Source organism: Podarcis muralis, chromosome 12 (assembly GCF_964188315.1).
Source record: "Podarcis muralis chromosome 12, rPodMur119.hap1.1, whole genome shotgun sequence".
NCBI classification, from domain to species: domain Eukaryota; kingdom Metazoa; phylum Chordata; class Lepidosauria; order Squamata; family Lacertidae; genus Podarcis; species Podarcis muralis.
Window position 1 is genome coordinate 63,123,431 of NC_135666.1, and position 8,550 is coordinate 63,131,980.

At 50.3% G+C, this 8,550-nt stretch overlaps 1 pseudogene; it reads right to left on the reverse strand.

Annotated features, from left to right (window-relative positions):
- Window positions 1-5,921: 5,921 nt before the first annotated feature.
- On the reverse strand, window positions 5,922-6,889 carry LOC144324945 (uncharacterized; annotated as a pseudogene).
- Window positions 6,890-8,550: the final 1,661 nt, after the last annotated feature.

The following is an 8,550-nucleotide window of genomic DNA, read 5'->3' on the forward strand; positions in this document are numbered from 1 at the left end:
ATTGGCACTTCTCCAGCTTGGCGTAGAGCCTATGGTGCTTCAGCCTGTTCAGTACTTCCTTGACGTGTTTGTCATGCTCCTGTTGCGACTCCGAAAAGATCAGGATGTCATCTAAGAAACAGACGCACGTCTTGTAGAGAAGTCCCGCCAACACGTGATGCATGAATGCTTGAAAAACGTGGGAGCCATTTTGCAATCCAAAAGGCATAACTCTATATTCGTAGGTCCCCAGTGGCGTGAACATGGCTGTTTTCCACTCGTCTCCCTCCCGCATGCGAATGAGGTTGTACGCACCTCGCAGATCCAATTTGGTGAACACTCTGCCCTTCCGCACCTTTGCGAGGAGGTCGTCAATTCGGGGCATGGGGAAGTCCGACGGCTTAGTCACACTGTTCAAGATCCTGTAATCCACTACGAGCCTCTTTTGGGGCGTATCCCGCTTCTTAACGAAGAACACCGGGCTGCCTCCCACCGCCTTGGACTCTCGGATGAAACCGCGCTCCAAATTATGATCTATGAACTCCTTGAGTTCTTGCAGCTCGTCCTCTGACATGGAATACAGTCTCCCCTTAGGCAGCGCCGCCCCTGGCAGCAGGTCAATCTTGCAGTCATATGGCCTGTGAGGGGGTAGCCTGTCTGCCTCCTTCTCGCAGAAAACTTCCAAAAATTCTGCGTACTTGTGGGGAATCGCTTGCAGCGTGCCTAGCAGTAGCTGTGACTCCTCTTCCTCTCCTTCCTGCCTGGGCACGATGCAGTGTTCAGCACAAAAGGAAGAGCCGAAGGTCAGCTGCCTCTGGTACCAAGCCAGTGTTGGGCTGTGTTTGTCCAGCCAACTCATGCCCAACACAATGGGCGTGTCCGACAATTGAGTGACGTTGAAGCTGATGACTTCTTGGTGATTCCCAAGTCGCATCACCATCGGTGGCGTCTGCTGCACCACTTGCCCTCCTAGCAGCTCCCTGCCATCCACCGTGACCACCTGCAGGGGCAGTGTGGCCGGCAGCAACTGTATAGCATGCTGGTTGACGAAGTCCTGCCCCATAAAGTCCGCATTGCTGCCTGAGTCAATGGTGATTGGCACGTCCATGGTGATGCCATTGGGCAGCTGGAGCGACGCGGTGAGCCTCACCACTGGTTTGGGCGGGAGGGGGTTCACGGGCTGTAAAATCTCTGGGGACTGCATCATTAATACGTCTGGCTGGGCCCCAGTGCCTCTTCCTCCAGCCAGACAGCGTCGTTTCCCTGCTGTGGTTCTCCTTGCTGCGTTGCTGCAGTCGCCATTGCTGAGGCTGCAGTGAGCTTGTGGAGCCTCTGGGGACACTCTTTCGCCATATGCCCTGGCTCCTCACAGACGTAACACTTCCTGTTCCCTCTAGGAGGCTTCGCTTTCACTGCTGCTGGTGCTAGGGCTCTGGTTGCTGACTGAGCCCTGGCACCTCCAACCTCCATCGGTTCAGCTCCTCCCCCTGGCGGAGGCGTGGATTGCGTACGTGCTGCTTCTCTGGGAAAGAAGGAGGAGCCCCTGGCTGGTTCGCGCCCTCCACGCCCTTCGTCCCTGCTCCACGGACGTCCTTCCAGCCGTACCCCCACTGCCAGCGCCCTCTGCACGACCTCCTGGGTGGTCCGGGGTCTCTCCCCCCTCGCAATCTCATCTTTTACAGAGCTGTTTAGTCCCTCCCAGAAAAGGTCTCTTACAGGGGTCGCATCTCTGTCCCATTCTAGGGCACTGGCCAAGGCGAAAAAGCGGGCATGGTACTGCCGTACGCTGGCCCTTCCCTGCTTCAGTCCATGAATCTGTTGCCGAGCAAGATCCACGTCAATGCTTGATAAAAAACACGCATCCATCGCTTTAATAAAGGCATTCGCATTTTGGAGCGCCGGATCGTTATCCCTCCATAAATTGCGCAGCCATGCTCTGGCATCCCCATGCAAATAAGACATGATGAACCCCACTTTCTCTTGCTCATCTCTAAAATCTTTACTCAGCAGTTGCAGTGCACACAGTACGTCTGCTTTAAAATTGGGATACTGTTGCAGGTTCCCATCGAAGTGAGAGACCAGACCGCCTGTGCGTCTCCCCAACCCAATCCCCTCTGGTTTGGGTGTCTGTTGCCCTTGCTTCGTAAGCACTTCCAACCTGACCTGGAGATCCCTGTAGGCGGCAGCTGCGTCCTCCTCTCTCTTCCTGGATGCGAGAGCCTCGGCATTCAGCTGTGACACTGCTTCTCTGAGTTCCGCTATCTGCTGTTCAGCCATCATGTCGGCTGCCGTTCGTGAGCTCACTAGTAGGCACCTGCTTCTCTCCTCTCCTCGAGGCTGTAGATGCCCACAATACAAGAGACGGAGCTTACTGTCAGGGTTGCTTCAAGATCCTAGCTCACAGAGGATCACGCTAGCCAACAGTCATTAAGTAAAAGTCTTTATTGAGTTACAGTTTCCATTCTCAAGCTGCTGCGTGCAACCCTACGTCTAGTAGCTAGATCGGCGAAGCTCCGTCTGAATCTCCGCCCCTCGTACACCAACTTAATATCCTAGCCCTGCTCCACCTTTTCCGCCTGACTGTTCTTCTCTGGGTCCCTCTGCCCCCCTGGGTCTCTTCCTTCCGGGATTCTTCGGACGCTGACCCCCCGGACTCTCCTGTCTCCTTGCGCCGGGCTTTAGGACCCGGCTCTCTTTCCGGGCTGCCTACTGCGCCTCCTTCCTGTGCATTTGAACTTGGCGCGCGCGCCCAACCTTCCACCTTCCGTCTAACCGTTTCTTCGCTCCCAGATGGAGGTGTGGCCACCCCTGACTCGTGCCCTCCCTCCTGCTGTGAGCTGCCAGCGCTTGCCCCCTGGCTCCTTTCCTCTTCCCTGCTCTCTGGCGGTGACGCTGGACCCGATCTCCAACTGCTCTCCTCTGATTCCCCTCTGGCTCTATCTCCCTGGGGTGCCCCCCTAAACTCCCCCCTTGCCTTGGCCACTGGTGCTCCTTTCTGTGAATCCTCCGACTCACTGGAGAGACTCGGAGATCTCGGGTCGTCGTCATCGCTCATCCTTTCTTCTGCCTCCTCCCCTTCGCTCTCTGTTTCCTCCCTTGCCCTTGCCTCTGCTCCTGAACCCCTGACAAAAGCTTTTAATAATTTCACAAGATACAGAAAGAACAGGACACATTAAGCCACATATAGCTCTAATAGCTGTTTGTACATTATATGAGTAAATGGCCTGCCGTATCCCAGAGCATCACATAAACCCCAAGGGGGCCATGGTGTGCAGCACATAGAGGAATTTCTAAGTGTGGGAAAAATTGTTATATAAAGATCGGCCTATGTGACATTATTACTATGCCCATTTGGAAAAGTACAGTGTTTAATTCTTTCCAGTCCTATTAAGTTCACTTATATATTTGTACTCTTCTCTAATTACTGAAATTACCCCAATGAACTTTTGAACCTGAGAGTAAAGACACTTGAAGCTAAAGTGTGAAGTAACTTTCCAACAAGTAGAACAATAATAATAACAACATTAAGAGAAGACAACACCCTGCCCAATTGCACACAGGGTAATCTTTTGAAAACTGACATTTGTCTGTTTTTCTAGTTAAATGATATAACCCTTTGGCAATGCATATTTAAGTTTATGAAGTGCAGAATAAGAGAAGATTGATAAATGTTTTTGTTTTTCTTTAAAGAAACACAGTGCATTCAACATTGTTTCCCACATTTACATTTTTAAACTTTGGGTGGATGGCCTCTAGAAGTACGAACCCAATAACAGAACTATAACAACTGACTGAAAGGTACCGTATTTTTCGCCCTATAGGACGCACTTTTTCCCCTCCAAAAATGAAGGGGAAATGTGTGTGTGTCCTATGGGGCGAATGCAGGCTTTTGCTGAAGCCTGGAGAGCGAGAGGGGTCCGTGCGCACTGACCCCTCAGGCTCTCCAGGCTTCGCACACCTCTCCGCAAGCAGCGGGAGCCCAGTGCTGGGCTCCCGCTGCTTGCGGAGAGTTGTCTGCATGCTGAAGCCTGCGCGCGCTGAGCTCAGCGCGTCCAGGCTTCGTGGAGCTCTCTGCAAGCAGCGAGAGCGCTCCCGCTGCTTGCGGAGAGTTGCCTGCATGCTGAAGCCTGTGCGCGCCAGCTCAGCGCGTCCAGGCTTCACACACCTCTCAGCAAGCAGTGGGAGCGCTCCCACGGCTTGCAGAGAGCTGCCTGTTTGGGGGCTGGGGTCGGGGGAAGCTTGAGCTTCCCCCGCCCCAGCCCCGCGCCTGGGGGGGAAATAATTTTTTTCCATTTATTTCCCCCCCCAAAAAAAAAAACTAGGTGCGCCTTATGGGACGGTGCGTCCTATAGGGCGAAAAATACGGTAATACAACTGTTAATTGTGCATACATGGAAATTGCATTCCATGGGCTAAAAGTACTTTTTACATCACTGGGAAAGTAAAATGTTATCTGAGACATGGAGGGGAGGAAAAAGGAAAAGAGGGGCATTCCAGGATCAAATCAGAAATTGGGATGGCTTCTTTAATTCTGGAACTGTCCCTGGAAAATCAGGACATTTGGAGGGTATGTTGAGCAGTTTGCAATGGAAACCACTTTCCCTCCGGGAGAAATCAGAGTCCCCACTACTCCTTAACTGATAGGTTCAGTTGAAACTGCTGCTAAAATGGAGGTGGAAAACTAAGGAATCTTAGTTTTAGCCAGGGTTTCAGTGCAAACTCCTTCCTGATCAGAATATGGTTTGAATTGAGATTCTAAACAGTATTGGACTCCCTACCTGTTCACTCTTGGTTTCCTCAGGGTTTGGATGTGTGACCTAGTTCCCAGCGGGGAATTAGTTCATGCATCAGAATGTAGTGGAACTGAACTCAGCTGATGCATGGAAGTTCAATTCTGCTTTCTGCTTGGATTGGCAACCATGTTCTCCCCCGTCCCACAACTAATGTGATATATGTCAAGCAGAAGGCTAGGCTAAAACCCTTCTCTCTGGCATCCAGTTATCTAAGTGTCAGGATTATTTATTGGATGGAGAAGCATTCAGTCATATGAGTCTAAAATGGCACAACCAGACACAAATTTACCTCCTCTGTGAGAACTAGGCCTTTACCAGCTTCCTAAAAACGGGGGTATGATTCACAGAGCAGACAAATACAACATTCCTAGAGTGGACATAAAAAGGGGGTGTCTGGACCAGCCAGTCGGAACTTCCTGTTTCATCCTTGGTTGGGACAATCTTCCTCTACATGTGACCAGAGGCTTATGCAAGCCTGGCAAACCTATCCTCTGTGTAAGTTTAAAAAGGGGGATGTTACTCTGCTAAATGGTAGAACATGTTAACACAAGTTGGGAAGGATATAATTAAAAAATATATCCTCTCCTGCCTCCCTGAACATTCCCACAAAAACACGAACCAGTCTCCCTGTAGAGGAAATTTCTTTAAACGGGTGCCATCAGTGAAAAATCCCTGCTTCAACAGATGATCTAAGTAAGTGGGATATATTATTTCTTACAGAAGAAATCTTGGAGTATAAAGATTAGCACCTTGAGCATTACCTGAAACTTAGGGTATTTTCACATAGCTGCTTAATCCACATCCAATGTGCTCCAACTGCTAGTTTTTGAAGCTGCATTCACACACTAGTAGGAATTCCTATGGATCCTGTAGTTTATTGACAACTATGGCTATTTGATGCTTTCCCTCCACTAACCAAACCAGCTTCAATATAATTAGAAAACTGGGGGCAGAGTCAGGGGGGAAGGAAGGCTCTCCCACACCTGGGGCGGGGTGTCGAGGGCAAACCACCCGGCGGCACATACACAGCGCCACTACATACAGCGCATGTGGAGCACTGCGCATGTGCCATACAGACTGCAGTGGGATCCTCTACTCGCGGCTGCAGCAGGGTGGGGCAAACTGCCCCGTGGCACATGCGCAGCACCGTTACGTACATCGCATGTGCGTGTACGTACGGCAGAGGGATCCTCCACTCATGGCTGCAGTGGCAGCGGAGGGATCCCACACTGGAGCCAGTGTGGTGTAGTGGTTAAAATCGTTGCAGGAGATCTTGGGGTCTTTACAAGGCCCCGGTGGTAAAGGTGGTTCCGTTAAATTGCGGACCACCTGAAAGAGTCTCCTGCTACTATTTTCTGCAGATGCAATAGAGGCGGTGAAGAAAGTCTTCTTCGCCGTCGCTATCGCCACTTGGTAGGCTCGCCGTTGAGCTCTAACCTGTGTCCGGTCAGATTCGGAGTGAGTTTTCTGCCACCGACGCTCTAGCCGTCTCAGCGATTGTTTCATCGCCCTCAGCTCCGAAGAAAACCACGGGGCTCTCCGGGCTCCATGCAATCGGAGAGGGCGCTTCGGAGCCAGACAGTCGATAGCCCTGGTTAACTCCGCATTCCAGCGGGCCACCAGGGAATCAGCTGAAAGGCCATCAACATGGGATAAAGCATCCCCTACCACTCTCTGGAAACCATTAAGTGGCGGGGGCGGACCATCCGAATTGGTCCCACCTCCCTGCAGAGGGGAAGGGTCATGGAGAAGTCCAGTTGCACCAGGAAGTGATCTGACCATGGCACTTCTTTGGTTTCACTTTGACTTAGTGTCAGATCACCCACGTCACTAGAGGTGAATACCAGGTCTAAGGCATGTCCATGACTATGAGTTGGGCCCAACTTATTCAGGGACAGCCCCATGGAGGCCATGCTTTCCACAAAATCCCGAGCGGCCCCTTGTAAGGTCGTGTCGGCGTGGATGTTAAAATCCCCTAGGACAACCAAACTAGGTGTCTCCAGGAGAACATCCGCCACAACCTGAAGCAGCTCAGACAGGGAATCCTTGGTGCAGTGGGGAGGTCAGTACACCAAAAGGAATCCTGTACTGCCCCTATTGCCCAACTTCCAGAACATGCACTCAGAAAACTGGGTCTTCCCAGTAGGACGCCTGATGCAAACTAATGACTTCCTAAAAATCACTGCAAACATGACCACTTCTCTCTTGTTTCCACCTGTCTTGGAAGAGAAGAAGAAGGGCAGTTGTACCTGAAAGCAATGTTGTAAAGCCATAATCACATACACCCATCCCCCCCCCCCCGAATGTGGATGGACTATTTGATCAGTGTTTTAATCATGGTCCCCAGGTAGCATTTGATCTTGTTGTGCTTTTCCATTTTCACAGCTCCAGACTCCTGGCTGAGATGCAAAATTCACTTTCAATAGAAGCCGTTGCTGCCACTGTGATACAATCAAATGCAAAAGATCAAGCAGACTCCTGGTCTGTTAATATGCTCATGACTAGGGACAGCCCAGTGCTCCCAGCTGGTACAGGGAAGGCTCCTTCATGATGTGCTTAATAGGCAGATCTGGGTAGTACCCAGTGATGTTTTTAGTTTAAAAAATTGGTTGCTGGCCCTCATGTATTGATAAAAATGCTGTTGGGAACTAGCAAAAATAGCTGCTATGGGCAGCGTGTCAGAAGAGAAGTTAGGATACCAGTGAGTACCATTTAAAAAAGCAGTGACAGTACCCAACCTAGTCAGGGCTCTGACTTGGCCTTGAGGTTTATAAAATTATGAATGCTGTAGTGCTCGCTCCAGCAGCACAGACACTAAAATTGGAAGGCTACAGAGATGAAGAGTAGCAAAATCACACACATATATATATGCACACATATCCCCACTGCCTGCCAAAAAAAACCCTCCAATTTGTCTCTAAACATTAGGGAAAGCTTTTGGAAGAGTTGTCTGCAGTTTCAGTCCCTTCACAAAATCCAGCTAGCTCTGACAAGGGGCATGGAGCTGCCAGCACTCCCTGCCTTGATCGCCTATTGTCAGGGAACTGCCATCAGCTCAGAGGTGAGTGGAAGGGCAGTTGTGTTATAGGGAACCTCCGAAGATCTTGTGAAGCAGTTCCTCCTCTGGCGAGGAATGTGTTCCTCCAGTGGGGAGGATGTGCAGGGACCAGGAGATGCTAGGGAGAGCCTCAACACCGAGCCTGAGCAAAGCGGAGGGAAGTACCCCTTTGCCAGCGCCCACTCTGCACAGTAGGTTTCAGTGCAGAGAGGGGAGGAGAAGGATGGGGGTCACGCGACTATTATGCTGGGGGAGGTACAAGGACTGGCCACTCCCAGATTCTGCTAGTGACTGAGCCAGACATGAACTTGTGATGCTCTTCACTGTAAATAGTTTGCACTAAGAATAAAGCTTGGAAGACAGGTCGGAGTCTTGCCTGTTTGCTCTCGAGCAACCACACCACCACCTGACACCTATCTTCTGACCTCCGGCATCTGACTGACCTGTTTTGAAAACAGGATTCTACCAATTAGATTTTTATTGAATTTCACATTATTTAACAAATTAACATGAAATTTAATACAATTTTAAAAAGTGGTCCCACCCTTCCATGCTGCATTATACTTTTATTTATTTCATTACAATTACAATTATAATCATTTTTCTCCCGCTGCTCATATTTTTATCCTGCCCGCAATGCCAAATATCTAAATCTTGTTTTCTCCTGCTCCAGAGGCTAGGACCCAAAGCAATGGCTTCAAGTTTTGTTTTGTTTTTTTT